Source organism: Salvelinus sp. IW2-2015, linkage group LG11 (assembly GCF_002910315.2).
Source record: "Salvelinus sp. IW2-2015 linkage group LG11, ASM291031v2, whole genome shotgun sequence".
Lineage (NCBI taxonomy): Eukaryota > Metazoa > Chordata > Actinopteri > Salmoniformes > Salmonidae > Salvelinus > Salvelinus sp. IW2-2015.
The window spans coordinates 36,916,388-36,939,184 of NC_036851.1; the positions used below are offsets into that span (position 1 = coordinate 36,916,388).

The 22,797-nt window shown below is 39.6% G+C and overlaps 1 long non-coding RNA gene across 1 annotated transcript in view; it reads right to left on the reverse strand.

Moving 5' to 3' along the window:
• Nucleotides 1-365: 365 nt before the first annotated feature.
• LOC139028395 (uncharacterized) overlaps nucleotides 366-22,797 on the reverse strand; it is a 285,368-nt gene continuing 262,936 nt past the window's right edge. Inside the window, exon 2 of the long non-coding RNA XR_011480610.1 lies at nucleotides 366-777. This is a non-coding gene — a long non-coding RNA (uncharacterized lncRNA). The remainder of the gene's footprint in view (nucleotides 778-22,797) is intronic.

The window sequence follows — 22,797 nt, forward strand, 5'->3', positions numbered from 1 at the left end:
ACTATGTAAAATAACTATAAACTCATTCATAATTATCAATTACTCAATTTACCTTAATATCAGTATCACAAATTACCTCTAAATCTCCATCCAAATGGCCCTCCCATGAGGCTGATCAGACCACAAGAGAAAGCCATGATAGAGGTCAAAGGTTATACCACCCTTTTACAGTCATGTTACATACTAGATTAGACATATTAAAGAACCCGTCTAAAGCCCGTCTGAATCTAAAGGATTCACGTTTTTAATTAAAACTCAGAAAATAAAACTCCTAATATTCCATATGTGAGTGTATCCCTGTAACGGCTGTCCTCCTCCTCTTCATCCGAAGAGGAGGAGTAGGGATTGAACCAAGGTGCAGCGGGTTGTGAATACATAATGAATTTATTGACAAGACGAAAAACGAACACGAACTACACTTGAAATGATACAAAATAACAAACGACGTAGACTGACCTAAACATGAGAACTTACATAGACACGAAGAACGCACGAACAGGAACAGACTACATACACACCGAAACAGTCCCGTGTGGTACGAAATAACATACAGACACGGAAGACAACCACCCACAAACAAACAGTGTGAAAACACCTACCTTAATATGGCTCTCAATCAGAGGAAATGAAAACCACCTGCCTCTAATTGAGAGCCATATCAGGTCACCCTTAAACCAACATAGAAACAGAAAACATAGACTGCCCACCCAAACTCACGTCCTGACCAGCTAACACATACACAAACTAACAGAAAACAGGTCAGGAACGTGACAATCCCTTTAAGATCACTAGTCTCTGGGAAACATGGAGATCCCCTCAAACCCAAACGTTTACTACAAACAAAACCTAATAATTATGATAATTCTAGCTACTTCCTCAAGTCATTAGTTTTACATTTCCTCAATGGTTATATGTGAAACCCATTCATTCCGTTTGCAGACAGTCTCCCAAAATTCTTAATAGGAATATCCTGCCATTAGATACCCCTCTTTAAAATAATATTAACCAACCTGCAATTCCCTTTTCCGACCTGACATGGTTCCACGTAATGGAAACAGATTATAATGTTTAAAATACGTTAACTTCCTCTTCAAATTCACTGGTGTTACCTAAACAATCAAACCAAAAATCATTAACCAGAAACGATCACAAAACTTTTCCGATTCAACTATTCCGACCTAATCGCTTACAGCCAAATATAACCCAACGCGCACAACCAACCAGTGATCCCCTCCTAGCAATTTTGTTGCTTTATTTAGCATCTTTTCAGACTATCCTGACAAATTCAGCTACTTTTTTCAAATGTATTTGGAACTTTTAGCAACTTTTTGAAAAGTGTCTCAAAGCTATAATGCATGCATTTTCCCTCTAAATGACACAAACAATTTTCTCTGTCACWCCCTCAGTCACAACATCATTGCCTGGCTGCACCAGTGCATTGTGAGTGACGTCAGCAGCAGGCGCTCAGCCCGTGCCCAGGCAGCAGCAATTTCAGCGATTTGCAAATCATTATTGGGTGACTGCAGCAGCAGTTCTACGGGTTCGACAAGCCAAACCCAATTAATACCGTTAGTCACGAATGTTTGCTCTTGAACAGAACTTACAACATCAATCAACGTCTCCCAATCAAAATTGTACTGTCAGAAGTACAGAAAAGAGTGGGAGTCTGTCCCTGAACAACTMTRAAATCAATTTGAGAACCGTTATTGTATTCTACGTAATGACAATTTTATGTTATCACTCAATGATATCACAACGTCATTTAGCAACAACTCAACCTTCCTCCAGCAATTAATATACCCCCTACTCAAATTGAGTTCTGCTTTAGTTCTATCGTAAGAGTAAATCCAAACTTTCCAACTTTCTCTACTCCAAAATTTAAAAGTACCATGTACTTCGCTAAATTTATAACGTATGTCAGTCAATCCATAATAATAAAAACATTCGATGGGCACAACTATCATAATTATCTCTCCGTTATTATTTAGAATTCATTAGATTTAGGTAACTGTCTCTTCTATGATTCAGTAATTTTAAATACGATTCCTTTCCCAATACGTTATTCCAGCGGACCATTTAGGCAAGACAACTTATTTCATCGAAATCGACTTACTATTATCTAGAATGGGTGAGTCTTTCAATTTAACCGAAACAAGCTATTAAAACGTTCAATTTATATCCTATCCAAACACTAGCGACCGTATCTTTCCAGGCATAACATATCAATAATTGAATTACAATCCGAATGAATTTTAGTCTATTTGGTGCATAGTCTGAGATGCAATCCCGAGTCTTCAGCATTGTAGGCAAGAGTTCTAACGCTGCACCACCAACACTATTGAAATGTCTAATTTAGTCGTAAAATCAGTCACGTTCTACCGAGACAATTCCCAGAAACTTGCCCTAATTTTAAGGTCCAAGCGTTTCTCCAATGATGATTCTCCTTGTTCACTTTACCTTTTTTTTTACTAGGTCACAATGTTTACAGGGAGCCTTACACTCCCGGGTGACATATCCTGTCTCATCACAATTTAAACCTTTTTCTAACCTTCTTGGTTAGACACTCTCGGTTATTATTAGGTTATGTCCTGTTTTGTTACAATATTCACACGGTTCCTCACAATCCCTGGCTAAGTGCCTGCTCTGGCTACAATTATAACATTTCTCATTATTTCTATCTGTCCCCTTTCCTCCCTTGCTGGAAGGTTTCTGTTTACAATCGCGGTGATTATGGCCCTTTTTTCACAATGTTCACAAGGTGTCTTACATTCTCTGGCGAAATGTCCAGTTTTATTACAATTAAAACTTRTTTTTTTTTTTTTACACACTCTATGTGTATGTAATATTTAATGTGTGTTTCTCCTTTCTGGAAACTTAATCTATGGCGTTGACTTTCGATCGGATATTAAGTCTTACCTATACAACTATAAGCTATTACCCAGGAGTTGTAAATCCCTAGTTAACCTCCTTTTTCTGGTTGTGTCGGAGGGCTTTTAAAGTACACCAATATCTCGTATCTCAATCCGCTACTTTAGGCTTCCCTCTCCTACTTTTTGGACACTATCAATGTGTTGAGTAGGTTAAGTTATCCTGTTAGTTATTATTTGTACAAGACGTCCTACCTAACAACACCTATTTAGTATCCCGGCTTAATCTCGGGCGAACGGGCCTCAGTTATTAAGTTTAGTTTTATTTATGGTAGCGCACCTTACCTCAGGTCATCGCGGACCTGTTACAAACCCTGTGTATATTGGTAATACAAAATCCTGTGTATACTGGTCATACGAAACCCCTGGAATCTGTTTGGAATAGTAAAAACTCCTATTATTGATAATTTCTAAACATATTAGAACATCAAATCAAAGATATCTTAAATCATTCCCCCCAAATGCAAGAATAAAGACTACCAACCTTTTCTTTAGACTGGGAAAAGCAATGTATTTTGGATCTCGTCACCACCTCTGTCGTGTACCAGTTCGCCCCTGGCCTGAATTTTACCCTCAACTCAGAGGTTAGGTCTTTGTCTTACGGATCTTAGATCCATCCGTGCACGGTTTTTCAGCAGTTTCCTGGGACGACGGAGGTAGGTTTTGAGCTCCGCCTCGAAGGACCAATTGATGAAGAATTTTTTTCCTAAATGTTCTTTAACCAATTTAATTATAACAATGCAAACACTCTGTCCGTTTATAAGAATTTGTAAGACTCTTATTTGCATAAAATAGACAGAGACCCGTGTCCAAATTAATCAATAGTGTTTATTCTCGAGAGATCTCTGACGTGCATATACAAAACCGTTCTTTTTATCCCTTCTATTACTAACGCACATACATACACACTAATCTGGATTATCTCCTGAAGCCTTGTACCACAGTTTATTACCACTTAGCTGACAGTTCCAGCCCCCCCCCCCCCCCCAGATACGGAAAACCTGGAGGGCCTCTCCCTGTCTTCTCTTATCTTCACAGAGTTATAGCTGGGTTGGTTCAAACATAGGTTAATGATCCCTTAGTTTTCTTTAGGCACACACACAGACATTCCTTTCTACCCCCCTACATGCTACCTAACAAATAATCCTAATGGTTAAGTTTCTGGGTAGAATTATTTAATCATTTATCTTAACCCTTGATAAAATATTCTAACAACGACCCAGTTGTTAAGTCATAAAACTGGTGGGAGAGAAAGAGGGGGGGGGGGGGGGGGATCTGGCTATCTGTCAGCCCTGTGGAGATCTGATCTGGCACCTAGATCTCACCCAAGAGGAAAAGTCATAACACTAGTTCTCTCTGAAACCTCACATCCGTCTGTAGGTGACGCTTTATCCTTTGGAATCACACAATTACCAGGTGGACAGTAGGCCTCTTGAGGTGATAGAATACTTATGGATCTTGTTATGGATCTTGTTATGGATTTATGGATCATCTATCACAATAGATGTTCTTATGTTATCTGTAGTTTTGAGCTGCACTGTCCCACTGAGCTGCAATATCCACTCTTCGTTTATGTAATGGGCTGTAAGGCACAAGTATCCTATTTTTCTGAAATCATCAGTCCACATGTAAAGTGTAATTGTGTCATTGTATTAACCGAAGTCTCTCTAAACTCCGGGAACACCCGCCAGCTGATTTCTTTTGCCTGATGCAGGACTCCAGTGCAATAGGAGAGAGACTGACTGAAACATTCACATCTCCATTAATTTACAAAAGGATAGTCTAATAGCTCGGCTAGGTGTGAAACATCCCCCAATTTGTGCCACAGTTTAGACTACCGATAGATGCTGCGGTCAGTCAGAGTTGAGTCCTATTGTAAAGTGTATTCTAATGGCCAAAAAGGGCAAACTTGCAATGTATTTGACGCTTAAGTACTCTAACTCAATATCACAGACCAGATTTGCCCTAACGAAAAATGCATCAACCCCTGAAATATATTTCTTTATTATAATCCACATAATAATTCAAACGAAATTAGCTGTAGCATGAGGAGAGAGACTGCATGCTATAGACAATCAGAAAGAATGTGTCTCTAACCCTGCATTATAATATAACTTATTTTGAACAAAAACCAGGAATGAGTGAGTCACTCAGCCCTATGCTTCTGTTCCTGCTTCTGCTGGCTATTTGAGTGTTTGTTTAATATCCTACTGATTCTGTGATCACCCAGCCTCATGCAAAATGTTGGATAATGCAACTTCACAAATCCTTCTGTTTTTAAACTTTGCTTTGCTGTATTAAAGGCTTTCCCATTTTTTTCCATTAGAACAGATTCTCTGGTATTACTTATACTTTATTTAGTATTGTTTCCAAACTGGCAGATAAATTACATTGTAATCTAACAGCACCAGTTTGTCATGCAACAGTATCTCTTGCGTTTTTGACAATCATTTTACATGAGGCCTAATTCACATGATATGTCTAAAATACTTGTATCCACTAGGCTAATAAATAATCACATTTTTCCTTTTGATTATTTCATAAACCTATATCATGTTATTTCAAGTTGACCCTTTTGAGCAGATGCAAAAGTGATTTGGAGGTGTTCAACTGTCACGCCCTGACCATAGTTTGCTTTGTATGTTTTATGTTTTGTTTGGTCAGGGTGTGATCTGTGTGGGCATTCTATGTTGTATGTCTGGTTTGTATATTTCTATGTGTTTGGCCTGATATGGTTCTCAATCAGAGACAGGTGTTTTGCGTTGTCTCTGATTGGGAACCATATTTAGGTAGCCTGTTTTGTATTGTGGGTTGTGGGTTATTGTCTATGTTATGTTGCATGTTAGCACATTGTTTATATAGTGGTCACGTTCGTCTTATTCGTTTTGTTTTGTAAGTTTGTTTAAGTGTTCTTCATTAAAGATAGAAGAATGTATTCAAACCACGCTGCGCTTTGGTCCGCTTCTTACGACGATCGTGACATCAACAGGACTGACAAAGGGATTACAACTGAATTTGAATGAAATTAATGATGAGGATGACAAAGAAGAGATTGATTTGAATTTAAAACAATAGTGCAAAAATTGCTCTTCCTCTGTCCCCCAGGCGCACACTCAAAGAAATATACTTTTTTTTGTTTCTACTTTGTCAGATGAAGCTGTAACTGGACCATGTAACACACATATAGACGCACATACAGTATTTGTTCATGAATATCTTTATGCTTTTGTTAATAAAATTATAAAAAATACTCTTTCAAAATGCAGATGTTTATTTGAACTACATCTCAACTACATATTAGTTGCACTTCCCCCCAGCTCCATGACCACGGGTAAAACCTTGCTGAGATGATCAATGTAGTTGTTGCATTGTTGTATCGTCAGTTTCTCAAATGTTCTTAATTAAAAAGTCACATAATAAGTTGCATGAACTCACTCTGTGTGCAAAAGTAGTGTGTAACATGATTTCTGAATGACTACCTCGTCTCTTTACACACACATACAATTATCTGTAAGGTCTCTCAGTCGAGCATTGAATTTCAAACAAAGATTCAACCACAAAAACCATAGAGGTTTTCCTATGCCTTGCAAAGAAGGGAACCTATTGATAGATTGGTAAAATAAACAAATATCCCTTTGAGCATGGTGCAGTTATTAATTACACTGTCACGAATCCCGCCGAAGATGGTGCCTCTTCCTGTTCGGGCGGCGGTCGGCGGTCGTAGTCACCGGCCTACTAGCTGCCATCGATTCCCTTCTTTTTGTTTCTGTTAGTTTGGGCTGATTGGGTGCACCTGTTTTGAGTTTAGTTTTGTGGGTAGGCTATTTAAGGGCAGTAGGCCCGCCGGCTTTTGTGCAGGCTTGTTTTCTGTTATTTGGTGTTGGTGTTTAGGTGGAAGCTATTTTCCGGACAGTTTAGTCCTGTGTGTTTGGACTGGGATTTTCATGCGCCKGTTGTGTTTGGGCATGACCGTTATTACTGTCGACAGGAATAAAAATCCACGTCCTGAACTAACCTGCTCTCTGCGCTTGACTCCTCCACCCAGTACTCCTAGAAGCTCTGACATACACTTTGGATTGTGCAACATTATACCCTGTCGCTACAAAGATACAGGCAGTGGCGATTTTAGCATGTAAATCTTGGTGGGGCAAAAAAAAAAGTGGGATGCATGTCAGCAAAGCCACAACACAACACTAAACAATTAATTAATTGCACTATACCACTGCTACACCTGGCTATCAGCAGAGCCTTGTCTGGCAGCGAAACAGTTCATTCAACCTCATTTACTGCCTTTAAAAAAAACATGGCCGAGTTGCTTAAAAAAATGTGGTTTCAACTGACAATTGAGATGTACAAACTATGGAATAAGGGGACGACAAGCAGATAAGAGGCAATCCATAATGTAAATTAAGACATTAGTGAGCAAGCTACAGTAGGACGGACGTAGTCAATTTAACTATTTGTTCAGCACTTTTGAAATGTACAGCGACAGACTTCAGAACATTGGCTGTTCTTCGGATYAATAAAGAAAATGACTATCGTTACACAAGACCACTGATAATCTCCATCGATCTGGGGCTCCACGCAAGATCTCACGCCGTGGGGTCAAAATGATCACAAGAACGGTGAGCAAAAATCCCAGAACCACACGGGGCGACCTAGTGAATGACCTGCAGAGAGCTGGGACCAAAGTAACAAAGCCTACCATCAGTAACACACTACGCCGCCAGGGACTCAAATCCTGCAGTGCCAGACGTGTCCCCCTGCTTAAGCCAGTACATGTCCAGCCCGTCTGAATTGCTAGAGAGCATTTGGATGATCCAGAAGAAGATTGGGAGAATGTCAGATGAAACCAAAATATAACTTTTTGGAGGACAAAGATGCTGAGTTGCATCCAAAGAACACCATACCTACTGTGAAGCATGGGGGTGAAACATCATGCTTTGGGGCTGTTTTTCTGCAAAGGGACCAGGACGACAGATCCGTGTAAAAGACAGAATGAATGGGCCATGTATCGTGAGATTTTGAGTGAAAACTCTCCTTCCATCAGCAAGGGCATTGAAGATGAAACATGGCTGGGTCTTTCAGCATGACAATGATCCCAAACACACCGCCCGGCAACGAAGGAGTGGCTTCGTAAGAAGCATTTCAAGGTCTGGAGTGGCTACCAGTCTCCAGATCTCAACCCCATAGAAAATCTTTGGAGGGAGTTGAAAGTCCGTGTTGCCCAGCAACAGCCCCAAAACATCATGCTCTAGAGGAGATCTGCATGGAGGAATGGGCCAAAATACCAGCAACAGTGTGTGAAACTTGTGAAGACTTACAGAAACGTTTGACCTCTGTCTTGCAAACAAAGGGTATATAACAAAGTATTGAGAAACTTTTTGTTTTGACCAAATACTTATTTTCCCACCATAATTTGCAAATAAATTCATAAAAATCCTACAATGTGATTTTCTGGATTTTTTTCCTCATTTTGTCTCTCATAGTTGAAGTGTACCTATGATGAAAATTACAGGCCTCTCTCATCTTTTTAAGTGGGAGAACTTGCACAATTGGTGGCTGACTAAATACTTTTTTGCCCCACTCTATCTCTCTGGCATACTACATAATTTACGCAGCAGCATACAAGACATTTTTGTACTCACCTTGTTGTGCTGTGCTCAATGATTCTCTACACTATAATTGCTTTTTTTTATCACATTAACTGAAATTAGGCAAACTATTAGAATTTTTGCAACCAGGAAATGGACAATTTCTGCATAGTGCATCTTTAAGCTAGAGAAATCTGTTTGGTTTGCATGTTCTGCGTCTCAATACACCGCATTTGCCAATGACGGCCTTCTGCATCTGCGGGGGAAGGTGGCCAAGCTAAAACGGTATTTGTAAGAACATGAGAGATCCTGAAAATCGGTCTTCTCATGAAAATGTCCGTAGCGTCCGAACGGTTTGGCCTAAAAACCAATATGACCACTCATCTGAAGGTAGCCCGGTACCAGTTAAAACAATGTATGGAAGTATATATGGAAGTAGTTTAGTGCCCTCCAAAAAGTGGTTAAATATGGGTAAAAATATATCTAAAAAATGATTCCTGATCTTTCTTATATCGCTCAGARATAGAACAGACACATCAAAACAAACTTCCTTTAAATACATTTTTTCCATGCATTAATCTGTTATTCAATGTGTTTCTATGGGCTAATAGCAGTAAGGCCAAATTCAATGTTTTATCAAATAATTGTTATATATATTTTATATAACAAAATTGATGGGGGCCCAATGGAGGTCAGGGCTCTTGGGCACATGCTCTGCGTGCCTGGTCAGTATTCAGTTTAGAAAATTGGCTAGACTAACTTAACACCAAATTGTGACTGTCAAAACAAGAGAAAAACTGCTGATACACAACCAAACATTAAGTTGAGACCACTACTGAGTCCCGAAAGAAAAAAGTGGGGGTCAGGTCCCCCTAGTGGCCGGGGGCCCTAAGCGACCGCTTATGTCGCTTATGCCTGAAGCCAGCCCTGGTTGGAGCAATAACAAACACTACACGATGCATGAAAATCATCCGCATGATATCAATTGTTTATTTACATCTTATATCTCAAAGGACATGAGAAAAATAACCTAGTTTTTCCCTCAGTGATTGAATGGATTATAATGATGTATGTGCAGAATAACTCTACTCATACTCTGGCATCATGCATCTGTAATTTCACTGCAGTGGGACAAATAAGCCTGCTCTATGAAATGATATATAGGGCCTATGTTAAGCCCATAATAGGGCCTATTGTCACGCTCGGATCTGTTTCACCTGTCCTTGTGATTGTCTTCACCCCCTCCAGGTGTCGCTTATTTTCCCCGGTGTATTTATCCCTGTGCTTCCTGTCTCTCCGTGCCAGTTCGTCTTCTATGTTCAAGTCAACCAGTGTGGTTTTCCCATGCTCCTGCTTTTTCTATTCTCTTTTTGCCTGCATTGACCTCGAGCCTGCCTGCCACTGTACCTCCTGGACTCTGAAKTGGTTTTGACCTTTTGCCGGTCCACGACCATTCTCTTGCCTACCCTTTTGGATTATAATAAATATCAAAGACTCAAACCATCTGCCTCCCGTGTCTGCATCTGGGTTTCGCCTTGTGCCCTTATACCTATATTTATTCAATTTACAAAAACTCTCAAAAAATATTTGTGGKACAAACTTGGCAGACAAAGTCCCAAGCTGATTAAGTAAAAACTAAATGAACTGTACATTATCAGCAAAGAAAGTGTGCAGCCAAGACTGTTGCTTCACTCACTCCTCCCTCTTCATTGTTGTGACTACAAATCAAGCCAGGGCTTTGAATATGATCAACTGCCAAGGCCTGTTTTCTAATTTGGAAATTTGTTTTTTAGCACAATGGATTATCTTCTTGCTAAAAGCCAATTCTACCAAAAAAAATGTTGTCTTTCGCAAAAAGAAAATGGTTTCTGAATAAAAAATACATATTTTAATTAAATCATTCCAGATAATGTAACAGAATAGTGTTGATTTTATAAATTCTGATTATGGAAATTCTTCTGAAAAAAGTATGAGTGTACTAGGCATACTTATTTCATTTTGCGTGTCTCTGTGTGTGTGTGTGTGTGTGTGTGTGTGTGTGTGTGTGTGTGTGTGTGTGCATGTGCATGTGTGTGCATACATATGTACATGTGTGAATTTGGTTATTGTTCTATGAACAATGTTTAATCCCTTTGTGTAATGCCTTCAACATGATGATGTGCACCTCTAATTACATCTATTTCTGCTGCAGGACAGTGTTTCCTAATGGGTCACACTATAAAGGTTCTGTGCCGCTGCCTATCTAGCTGGGGAGAGATTATCCCATTACAACTACCTTTCAATAGAGGACGATAGGGTCAAAGTGGCTATACATTGAAATTGCATTTTCAAATGAGATGTATGCCTTCAAACAAATAGCCACTGTACATGACCTGTACGGAGATGAACTGGAACGATGTATTGACGAACTCAATTCTTTTACTGATTTGATTTGTAAATAAACGTTAAAAAGAGTGTGGACAAGATATCGTAAAGATATACTGAAGAGAAATATAAAAGCAACTTTTAAAATGTTGGTCCCATGTTTAATGAGCTGAAATAAAAGATCCCAGAAAGGTTCCATATGCACCAAAAATATATATGCATAAATTTGTTTACATCCCAGTTAGTGAGCATTTCTCCTTTTGCCAAGATAATCTATCCACCTGACAGGTGTGGCATATCAAGTAGAGGTCGACCAATTAGATTTTTCAACGCCGATACCAATTATTGGAGGACCAAAAAAGCCGATATGACGATTAAATCGGCCAATCTTTATATATATATTTGTAATAATGACAATTACAACAATACTGAATGAACACTTTTATTTTAACTTAATATAATACATAAATACACTCTATTTAGTCTCAAATAAATAATGAAACATGTTCAATTTGGTTTAAATAATGCAAAAACAGTGTTGGAAAAGAAAAAGTGCAATATGTTCCATGTAAAAAAGCTAACGTTTAAGTTCCTTGCTCAGAACATGAGAATATATGAAAGCTGGTGGTTCCTTTTAACAAGAGTCTTCAAAATTCCCAGTTAAGAAGTTTTAGGTTGCAGTTATTATAGGACTATTTCTCTCTATACCATTTGTGTTTCATATACTTTTGACTATTGGATGTTCTTATAGGCACTATAGTATTGCCAACCTAATCTCGGGAGTTGATATGCTTGAAGTCATTAACAGCGCTGTGATTTAAGCATTGCTAAGAGCTGCTGGCAAACGCAGCAAAGTGCTGTTTGAATGAATGCTTACGAGCGTTCTGCTGCCTACCACCGCTCAGTCAGACTGCTCTATCAAATATCAAATCATAGACTTAATTATAATATAATAAACACACAGAAATACAAGCCCTAGGTCATTAATATGGTCAAATACAGAAACTATCATTTCGGGGAAAAAATATGTTTATTCTTTTAGCGAAATACGGAACTGTTCCGTAATTTACTGAACGGGTGGCAACCCTAAGTCTAAATATTGCTGTTACAATGCACAACCTTCAATGTTATTTCATTATATACTGTCTTTGTTAGGAAGAAATTTGTGATTATGTTAAGAAAAATAAAATACAAAAATACCAGCAACAGTGTGTGAAAACCTTGTGAAGACTTACAGAAAACGTTTGACCTCTGTCATTGCCAACAAAGGGTATATAACAAAGTATTGAGAAACTTTTGTTATTGACCAAATACTTATTTTCCACCATAATTTGCAAATAAATTCATAAAAAATCCTACAATGTGATTTTCTGGATATTTTTTTTTCTCATTTTGTCTGTCATAGTTGAAGTGTACCTATGATGAAAATTACAGGCCTCTCTCATCTTTTTAAGTGGGAGAACTTTGTCACGTTCTGACCATAGTTCTTGTGTGTTTTGCTTGTTTTAGTGTTGGTCAGGACGTGAGCTGGGTGGGCATTCTATGTTGTGTGTCTAGTTTGTCTGTTTCTATGTTTGGCCTAATATGGTTCTCAATCAGAGGCAGGTGTTTTGTGTTGTCTCTGATTGGGAATCATATATAGYTGGCTTGTTTTGTGTTGGGGTTTGTGGGTGYTTGTTTCCTGTCTTTGTGTTTCTCTGCACCAGCTAGGACTGTATCGGTTTGCCACATTTATTATTTTGTTATTTGTAAGTGTTCACAGTTTCGTAATTAAACATGTTGAGCACTGGCTACGCTGCGTGTTGGTCCGATCCTTGCTACACCCTCTCTTCTCGTGAAGAGAGGGAAGGCTGCCGTTACAAACTTGCACAATTGGTGGCTGACTAAATACTTTTTTGCCCCAATGTACAGTGTATTTATTATCATTGAAGGGCAATTCACCTGCTGCACCACTACACACATGAAAACACTTTAAATATACAAGTACAGTAATTGTGTCTGTGTATAAAGTGTGTATGTGTGTGGTTGTGTGTATGTGTGCTTGATCTTCCCATGCCCTTTTTCAACACCTATGATTTGTTAGGACAAAGAAATATCTTAGAGAGAAAAATTATCGAAAAATATACCTGACAAGGAAACCCATGCTGCAATCTGGGGCGGCAGGTAGCCTAGTGGTTAGTGTTGGACTAGTAACCGAACGGTTGCAAGATTGAATCCCTGAGCTGACAAGGTAAAAATCTGTCATTCTGCCCCTGAACAAGGCAGTTAACCCACTGTTCCTAGGCCATAATTAAAAATAAGAATTTGTTCTAAGCTGACCTGCCTAGTTAAATAAAATAAAAATAAAATCTGCACAGCAGGGAATCCAACTGTTTGCTCTCAAAGCTGATCTCTCACGCTCCATCCTAAATGGCACCTGATTTATTTTATAGTGCACCAGTTTTGACCAGGGCACTATTACCTATTACCTTTATAGGACACTACTTTTGAGCTCTGATCAAAAGTAGTGCACGAAAGGATATAGGCTGCCATTGGCAACCTTTGAGCTCATTTCCCCCTTCCACCTCAGTTCAACCTACCAACTTCCCCAACTCCCCATAATCCTGAACACAATACAAGATTTGAGACATGTGTTGTCTCTCAGCACTGGGTGCGTTGCCAGCTCTGCTCTACTGACCACCGTTGCAAATTGTAGATCATTTTTGGTACCATCTTGAAGGTTTGGAGGTACTGAGTAGCTGTAATAATGTTTTGGCAAATAGAAATATCAACTTTAATAAACTAACAGAATGAACACACAGCACCACAATGCTTTTCACACACACCCACACACACACACACACAATGCATCTCACAATATTCTATTTACTACAATGGCAGGAAGTTGTGAGGCATTGTTTGCTGACACTGAGAATATGCTAATGTCAATTAAATGAGGCAGGAGAATGATAACTATGAAACCCATTTCTATGGTGAGATTAGCATACAAACACACACAGTGCTATTCGGTTTGCGCCTCTGATTGTTTAGCTGTGGCAGATGGTGTTCCTGTATTTACATGTATTTCAATAATAATGATGATGACAACAGAAACAGCTAAATTAGATTTTGTGAGCTGATATGTATGGCTCATGTACATTTCCCTGAATAGAGTTTGCTCCCTACAAGAGGTCAAATGTGTAATTTTATGTAATTTCAATTGATGCATGTGCACACACATGTTATAAGATAGGCCTATCACACTCAACCTCTCTCTCTCTCTCTCTCTCTTTCTCACACACACAAACTCTTCTCATATACTAAAAGAGCAGGTGTTCACTACAATGGAAGGCCAGAACAGGTTGATCAAACCATTCTGGAAAGTCTTTGTTCACATCACACTCATTCTTCTAAACCTATAAGCATACAGGAGGAGAATGCAGCCAATGTGACCTCTGCATAGAAGACTGACTCAGACATGACTTAATGTCCTTCTCAAAGTTATAACCATTAACATTCTCATACAATAATATGATATGATCTTAGGGTAGGGTAGGGGCATGAGCCAGAGATGGCTTGGTTGAGCATTATCTATTTTTAGATGTGACAGATTCAAGGTATATTACTGTTTTGGGGTTATTTTGTAATGATATTGCACATCAAGCTATCAGCACACTAATGATGAAATTAACTTCTTAATGTGATATTATTGCTACTTGTTAATTACATTAGGATAATGACTTTGTGCATAATCATATGATTGTAACAAAGTTAAAATCGTACTGTAAACTCACTCCACAGCTAGCTTGAAATGTTGCCAATGGACATATCGAATTAGATATTTAGTAGGTAGCACTTTTCCAGTAAGTTACTGCCATTTGTGATTGAAATCAAATCAAAGTTTATTTGTCACGTGCGCCGAATACAACAGGTTACAGTGAAATGCTTACTTATAGGCGCTAACCAACAGTGCAATTTTTAAGTAAAAAACAGTTATTAGGTGAACAGTAGATAAGTAAAGAAATAAAAACAACAGTAAAATGACAGTGAAAGTAACAGTAGCGAGGCTATTTACAGTAGTGAGGCTATAACAAAAGCGAGGCCATATACAGGCACCGGTTAGTCGGGCTAATTGAGGCAATATATATACATGTACTGTTGGTATAGTTACATACATGTACATATGTAAGTGGGGGGGCGACACAACGCAAATAGTCCGGGTAGCCATTTGATTACCTGTTCAGGAGTCTTATGGCTTGGGGGTAAAGCTGTTGAGAAGCCTTTTGGTCCTAGACTTGGCTCTCCGGTACCGTTTGCCATGCGGTAGCAGAGAGAACAGTCTATGACTGGAGTGGCTGGGGTCTTTGACAATTTTTAGGGTATTCCTCTGACACCGCTTGGTGTAGAGGTCCTGGATGGCAGGCAGCTTAGCCCCAGTGATGTACTGGGCCATATGCACTACCCTCTGTAGTGCCTTGCGGTCGGAGGCCGAGCAGTTGCCGTACCAGGCATTGATAAACCAGTCAGGATGCTCTCGATCTTGCAGCTGTAGAACCTTTTGACGATCTGAGGACCCATGCCAAATCTTTTTAGTTTCCTGAGGGGGAATAGGCTTTGTCATGCCTTCTTCACTACTGTTTGGTGTGTTTGGACCATGATAGTTTGTTGGTGATGTGGAAACCAAGGAACTTGAAGCTCTCAGCCTGCTCCACTACAGCCCTGTCGATGTTATTGTGGGCGTGCTCGGTCCTCCTTTTCCTGTAGTCCTCCTTTTCCTGTAGATATGTTGTTATTCTGGCACCACCTGGCCAGGTCTCTGAACTCCACCCTGTCTCATGGTTGTCGGTGATCAGGCCTACAACTGTTGTGTTATCTGCAAACGTAATGATGGTGTTGGAGTCGTGCCTTGTCACGCAGTCATGGGTGAACAGGGAGTACAGGAGGGGACTGAGCACGCACCCCTAAGAGGCTCCAGTYTTAAGGATCAGCGTGGCGGATGTGTTGCTACTTACCCTCACCACCTGGGGGCGGCCCGTCAGGAAGTCCAGGATCCAGTTGCAGAGGGGGGTGTTTGGTGTACTCCTCAATGCCATTGGAAGAATCCCGGAACATATTCCAGTCTGTGCTAGCAAAACACTCCTGTAGTTTAGCATCTGCTTCATCTGACCACTTTTTATAGACCGAGTCACTAGTGCTTCCTGCTTAAATGTTATATTGTAAGCGGGAATCAGGAGGATAGAATTGTGGTCAGATTTGCCAAATGGAGAGCGAGAGAGAGCTTTGTATGCATCTCTGTGTGTGGAGTACAGGTGATCTCAATTTTTTTCCCCTATGGTTGAACATGTAAAAAAAAATATATATATATATTTATCCGTTATTTTACCAGGTAAGTTGACTGAGAACACGTTCTCATTTACAGCAACAACCTGGGGAATAGTTACAGGGGAGAGGATGCTGCTTTCTAACATGCTGATAGAAATTAGGAAAAACAGATTTGTTTGCCTGCATTATAGTCCCCGTCCACTAGGAGCGCCGCCTCTGGGTGAGTGGTTTCCTGTTTTTTTATTTCCTTATACAGCTGACTGAGTGRGGTCTTAGTGCCAGCATCTGTCTGTGGTGGTAAATAAACAGCCACGAAAAATATAGATGAAAACTCTCTTGGCAAGTAGTGTGGTCTACAGCTTACCATGAGGACGAGCAAAATCTAGAGACTTCCTTAGATTTTGTGCACCAGCTGTTGTTTACAAATATGCACATATCACCCCCTCCCCTCATGCTGTTCTATCTATCCCTCAAGCTGAATATCCATGTCGTCATTCAGCCACGATTTGGTGAAAAATACGATGTTACAGTTTTGATGTCCCGATATTCGTGATCGTACCTCGTCTAATTTATTGTCCAATGATTGTACGTTGGCAAGTAATACTGACGGTAAAGGAATATTTCCCACTCGCCGTCAGTGGATGATTACGAGGCACCCCGCTCTGTGGTCTTTGTACCTGCATTTCTTTCTCTTGCCAATGACGAGGATTTGGCCTTGTCAGGTGTCTGAAGAACATCCTGTGCGTCCTGCTTGTTGAACAAAACATCTTCGTCTAATCCGAGGTGAGTGATCGCTGTCCTGATATCCAGAAGCTATTTTTTGCCGTAAGATACGGTGGCAGAAACATTATGTATAAAATAAGTTACAAATAATGTGAGAAAAAAACATAATAGCAAAATTGCTTAGGCGCCCGTAAAACTGCTGCCATTTCTCCAGCGTCATTTTCGAAGGCAGCATCTTGTGATAACGCATTCACATTCCCACTAATCGTGAGATGTTTGTAGCCATATTGTAGCCACTGTAGCAGCATGAGCAACTAGTGCTAGCAATTCAGCATCCCAGCATCCCAAATTGGGAATATCTGACAGAAATAACAAGTTAATAACAAGTAACAGCATCAATCTCCTCAGTAACTTTGAATAAATGAAGATGACACTGACATAGGGTCCTCCTCTCACATTTTGCTTGGTCTGCTGCTCCATCATTGTGGGCATAATATCATAAACCTACGTTTTTTTTAGATTGCTACATAACCTACACTGAACAAAAATATAAATGAAACATATAACAATTTCAAAGATTTTACTGAGTTAAGGAAATCAATCAATTTAAATAAATTCATTAGGTCCTAATGGATTAACATGACTTGGAATACAGATTACTGTTGGTCACAGATACCTAGATCAGAAAACCAGTCAGTATCTCGTGTCACCACCATTTGCCTCATGCTGTGCAACACATCTACTTTGTTACTAGAGGTGATCACCCTGTTGATGTTGGCCTGTCAAATGTTGTCCCACTCCTCTTCAATGGCTGTGCGAAGTTGGATATTGATGGATATTGATGGGAACTAGAAAACGCTGTCGTACACTTCGATCCAGAGCATCCCAAAAATGCTCAATGGGTAACATGTCTGGTGAGTATGCAGGCCATGGAAGAACTGGGACATTTTCAGCTTCCAGGAATCGCTCGCCCACACAACGCCATACACGCTGTCTGCCCGGTACAGTTGAAAGGTGAGCATTTGCCAACTGAAGTCGGTTACGACATTGTCAGGTCAAGACAAGGCCCTGGTGAGGATGATGAGCACCCAGATGAGCTTCCCTGAGATGGTTTCTGACAGAAGTTCTTTGGTTGTGCAAACCCACAGTTTCATCAGCTGTCCGGCTGGCTGGTATCAGACGATCGCACAGATGATGAAGCCGGATGTGGACGTCCTGGGCTGGTGTGGTTAAACCTGGTCTGTGGTTGTGAGGCTGGTTGGATGTACTGCAAACTTCTCTAAAATGACATTGGCTTATGGTAGAGAAAAATACATTAAATTATCTGGCAACAGCTCTGGTGGACATTCCTGCAGTCAGCATGCCAATTGCACGCTCCCTCAAAACTCGAGACAGCTATGACATTGTGTTGTGTGACAAAACTGCACATTTTAAAGTGGCCTTTTAATGTTCCCAGCACAAGGTGCACCTGTGTAATGATCATGCTGTTTAATCAGCTTCTTGATATGCCACATCTGTCAGGTGGATGGATTATATTGGCAAAGGAGAAATGCTCACTAATAGGGATATAAACACATTTTGCACAACATTTGAGAGAAATAAGCTTTTTGTGCGTATGGAACATTTCTGGAATCTTTTATTTCAGCTCATGAAACGTGGGACCAACACTTTGCATGTTGCGTTTAAATTTTTGTTCAGTGGAATTTACTCATTGTTTAAAGAATAATTCATATCCAGAATAGTGAAGCTAATATTGCATTAGAGCTGCTGTTTTTTTCTAATGAGTATGCTTTGATTGTGATTATTTCATACAACTATCAAATCCATGCATATTCTTAAATGACACCGATGTTCAAGATAACATGGTTTTATATTTGTTGATAACTAATATTGAAAGGTGTTATGATACAATCTAACTAGATTAGAAGACCTTGGCTACTTCATCCTAATGTAATCTGAATACATTGGATACAAATACTAGCATGTGATAAAGGATAGGGGAGTCCAATAGAAGTACAGTACCAGTCAAAAGGTTGGACACACCTACTCATTCAATGGTTTTTCTTTATTTTTTACAATTTTCTACATTGTAGAATAATAGTAAAGACATCAAAACTATGAAAGAACACATATGGAATCATGCAGTAACCAAAACTGTGATAAACACATTTTATATTTGAGATTCTTCAAAGTAGCTACCCTTTGCCTTGATGGCAGCTTTGAACACTCTTGGCATTTTAAGATAATTTGGTGAATAAATAAATGTTATACTTACATTATTCCTTATTCTTCTGGAAAATGTTATCCCAAGTGGGGACTTCTAATTTGCTCTGCACTGCAAGGTGTAATGGTAAAACACAATAGGGGAAGGGAAAGTGGCAAGAGAAAGTTAGCTAGGTAAACAGACACTGCATGCAGCTATCTAGCAAAACAGACTCATCAATAGAATGCACAAATAACTTGGCTGGCTAGCAGGCCTAGATTGAACAGAAACCAGCTGGTTGCATTTCCTATGTTCTTCATCAGATGTTGTTCAAATGTCTTACCTCCAAACGAGTCGGGCAGGTCGGTTTCCTCCTGCCAAGCCAATGTAATGGAGTGAAACGTGATCAGGTGCCAACTTTTGTCCCTGAAAAGAGATGGGGAAAAAAGATCTTCCACATGTCTTTAACTGGCTAGCAAGTTCACCAATTCATGATTTAAACACTGTCTGGGTCTTTACAATTGACACATTGCGGAAGCTACGATTAGTTAGTTTAGTTGTTCATCTGTAATCAGCCGATAAGCAGGATGAGATCTCCTAGTAGCTAGCAATCGCATTCAACATGTTAGCTAGCCAGCTAGCTTGGCAACAGACTGATGAACACCAGTTACTCAACATTTGAATTCACAATTCATATGAAAGTAATTTGTTGAACATTTTAAGATAATTTGGTGAATAAATAAATGGTATCCTTACAATATTCTTTATTCTTCTGGAAAATGTTAAGTGGGGACTTAATTTTCTCTGCAATGCAAGGTGTAATGGGATAGCCTCTCCAGCAAGGGATACATGGGATTGGGACATGCCAAATTTGACTTCCTGCCTAGAAATTCTGCCTCAAAAAAATATAATTATTATTATCTCCAGATGATGTCTTGTTAAATTCATTAATATGAGCTAAATTCACCTGCACAGCTGATCTAAATTGCAACCATTATTGGTCACCTCATTATGCCAAAGTCTTGCAGATACACTATATATACAAAAGTTAGTGGACACCCCTTCAAATTAGGGGATTTGGCTATTTCAGCCACACCTGTTGCTGACAGGTGTATAAAATCGAGCACACTGCCTTGCAATCTCCCCTGAAGAGCTCAGTGACTTTCAACGTGGCACATTCATAGGATGCCAGCTTACCATCAAGTCAGTTCGTCAAATTGCTGCCCTGCTAGAGCTCCCACGGTCAACTGTTAGTGCTGTTATTGTGAAGTGGAAATGCCTAGGAGCAACATCGGCTCAGCTGCAAAGTGGTAGACCACACAAGCTCACAGAATGGGACTCCCGAGTGCTGATGCGTGTAGCACGTAAAAATCATCTGTCCTCGGTAGCAACACTCACTTCCGAGTTCCAAACTGTCTCTGTAAACAATGTCAGCACAAGTAGTCTTCCTCGGGAGGTTCATAAAATGTGTTTCATGGCCGAGCAGCCTCACACAAGCCTATGATCACCATGTGCAAGGCTGTAGTGGTGTAAAGCTCACCGCCATTGGACTCTGGAGCAGTGGAAAGGCGTTCTTTGGAGTGATGAATCATGCTTCACCATCTGCTGATGGTCTGGGTTTGGTCTGAGAATGCTACTTGTTCCAATGCACAGTGCCAACTGTAAAGTTTGGTGGAGGAGGAATAATGTTATGGGGCTCTTTTTCATGGTTCGAGCTAGTCCCCTTAGTTCCAGTGAAGGGAAATCTTAACACTACAGCATACAATGACATTCTAGACGATTCTGTGCTTCCAACTTTGTGGCAACAGTTTGGGGAAGTCCATTTCCTGTTTCAGGATGACAATTCCACCGTGCACAAAGTGAAGTCTATACAGAAACGTTTTGTCGAGATTGGTGTGGAAGAACTAAACTGACCTGCACAGAGCCCTGACCTTAACTCCATCAAACAACTTTGGGATGAATTGCGAGTGCCCGTTCCCATTAATGCTCTTGTGGCTGAATGGAAGCAAGTCCCCGCAGCAATGTTCCAACATCTAGTGGAAAGCCTTCCCAGAACAGTAGAGGCTGTTATAGTAGCAAAGGGTGGACCAACTCCATATTAATGCCCATGATTTTGGAATTAGATGTTCGACGAGCAGGTGCCCACATACTTTTGGTTATGTAGTGTATGTAGGAACTGGGTTCTACAGTTTGAATCCCTGCTGTGTCTGGCTCCACACCCACCCCGCCCGGCCATCTAGATGTGTGAAAGTTAGTGTATAAGCTAATGATCCATCATGTATGACATTCCTGGGAGTGTGTAAACTTAAATGTTGTATTACCATATCAGTTTTTGTATATTCTCTATAGTTATGTACTTGAAAATGTATCAACTGACCAATTCGGCACATTTGGGCAGACTTTTGGGCAGACATTTGGGCAGATACAAAATATTGTCCAGTATTGCAATGCTTCACTGGATCAATCTGAAACTTTGCACACACACACTGCTAACATTTAGTGGCCAAAATCGAAATTGCACCTAAACTGCAATATTATATTATCAAGTCAAATTGTATTTGTCACATGAGCCGAATACAACAGGTGTAGACCTTACAGTGAAATGCTGTAGCCACCTTAACCAACAATGCAGTTTTAAAAAATAACAAAAAAATGAAATATAAGTAACAAATATTTTAAGAGCAGCAGTAAAACAAAAATAGCGAGGCCAGTTCAAGGTGAGTAATCGCTGTTCTGATATCCAGAAGCTCTTTTCGGTCATAAGAGACAGTAGCAGCAACATTATGTGTAAAATAAGTTACAAACAATGTGAAAAAACAAACAAAATAGAACGGTTGGTTAAGAGCCCATATAACGACAGCTATCCCCTCCGGCGTCATCATTTCAAAGATGATGGAACCAAATAAAAATTGAAAATGCATGTTTTTTTTGTTTGTATTATCTTTTACCAGATCTAATGTGTTATATTATCCTACATTAATTTCACATTTCCACAAACTTAAAAGTGTTTCCTTTCAAATGGTATCAAGCATATGCATATTCTGAGCTACAGGCAGTTAGATTTGGGTATGTAATTTTAGGCYAAAATTTGAAAAAAGGCTCCGATCCATAAGAGTTTGATCTGATATCTGTATGAATCTGTAATAGGTTTCTTGTAATTACTAGAATAAAAAAAAATACAAAAAAAACTATTGAACAAGCTCCCAGTAAATATGCACACCTTTGGCCGACGTATCAAATTGTGTAGGGAATATGTACTTTGGAGAGCGTTTGTCCATTGGGAAGAAATCAGAATAGAATGTCTGACCAACATATAAACGATGTAGAACTGTAGAATTGAGGCATTCTACTGTAAGTACATCGGCAAGACGTCTTTCCAATGAAGTGTAAACTGCTTCTTCCCCATGTATCCTGCTTACGTTGGGCAGACGAATGTGTGCTATCTGGGCTGTCATTTCAGTTCCGTTTCTAGGATTTAAAAAAGGGCTTCATGAAAAGGACAGCCATTAAAATAGCTGTCCAGTGTTTCCAGAATTCTATGAAATATGACCTATAGTTAATTACAATATTAGTGAAATAGTTTTCTTTCCAATTTAAAACAAATTAAGGATGTTAAAAAGCAGCTTTTCTGTGTTTCAATTTTGTGGCCGTACCACAACAACAGAAGGGTGTGGGKATATTTACA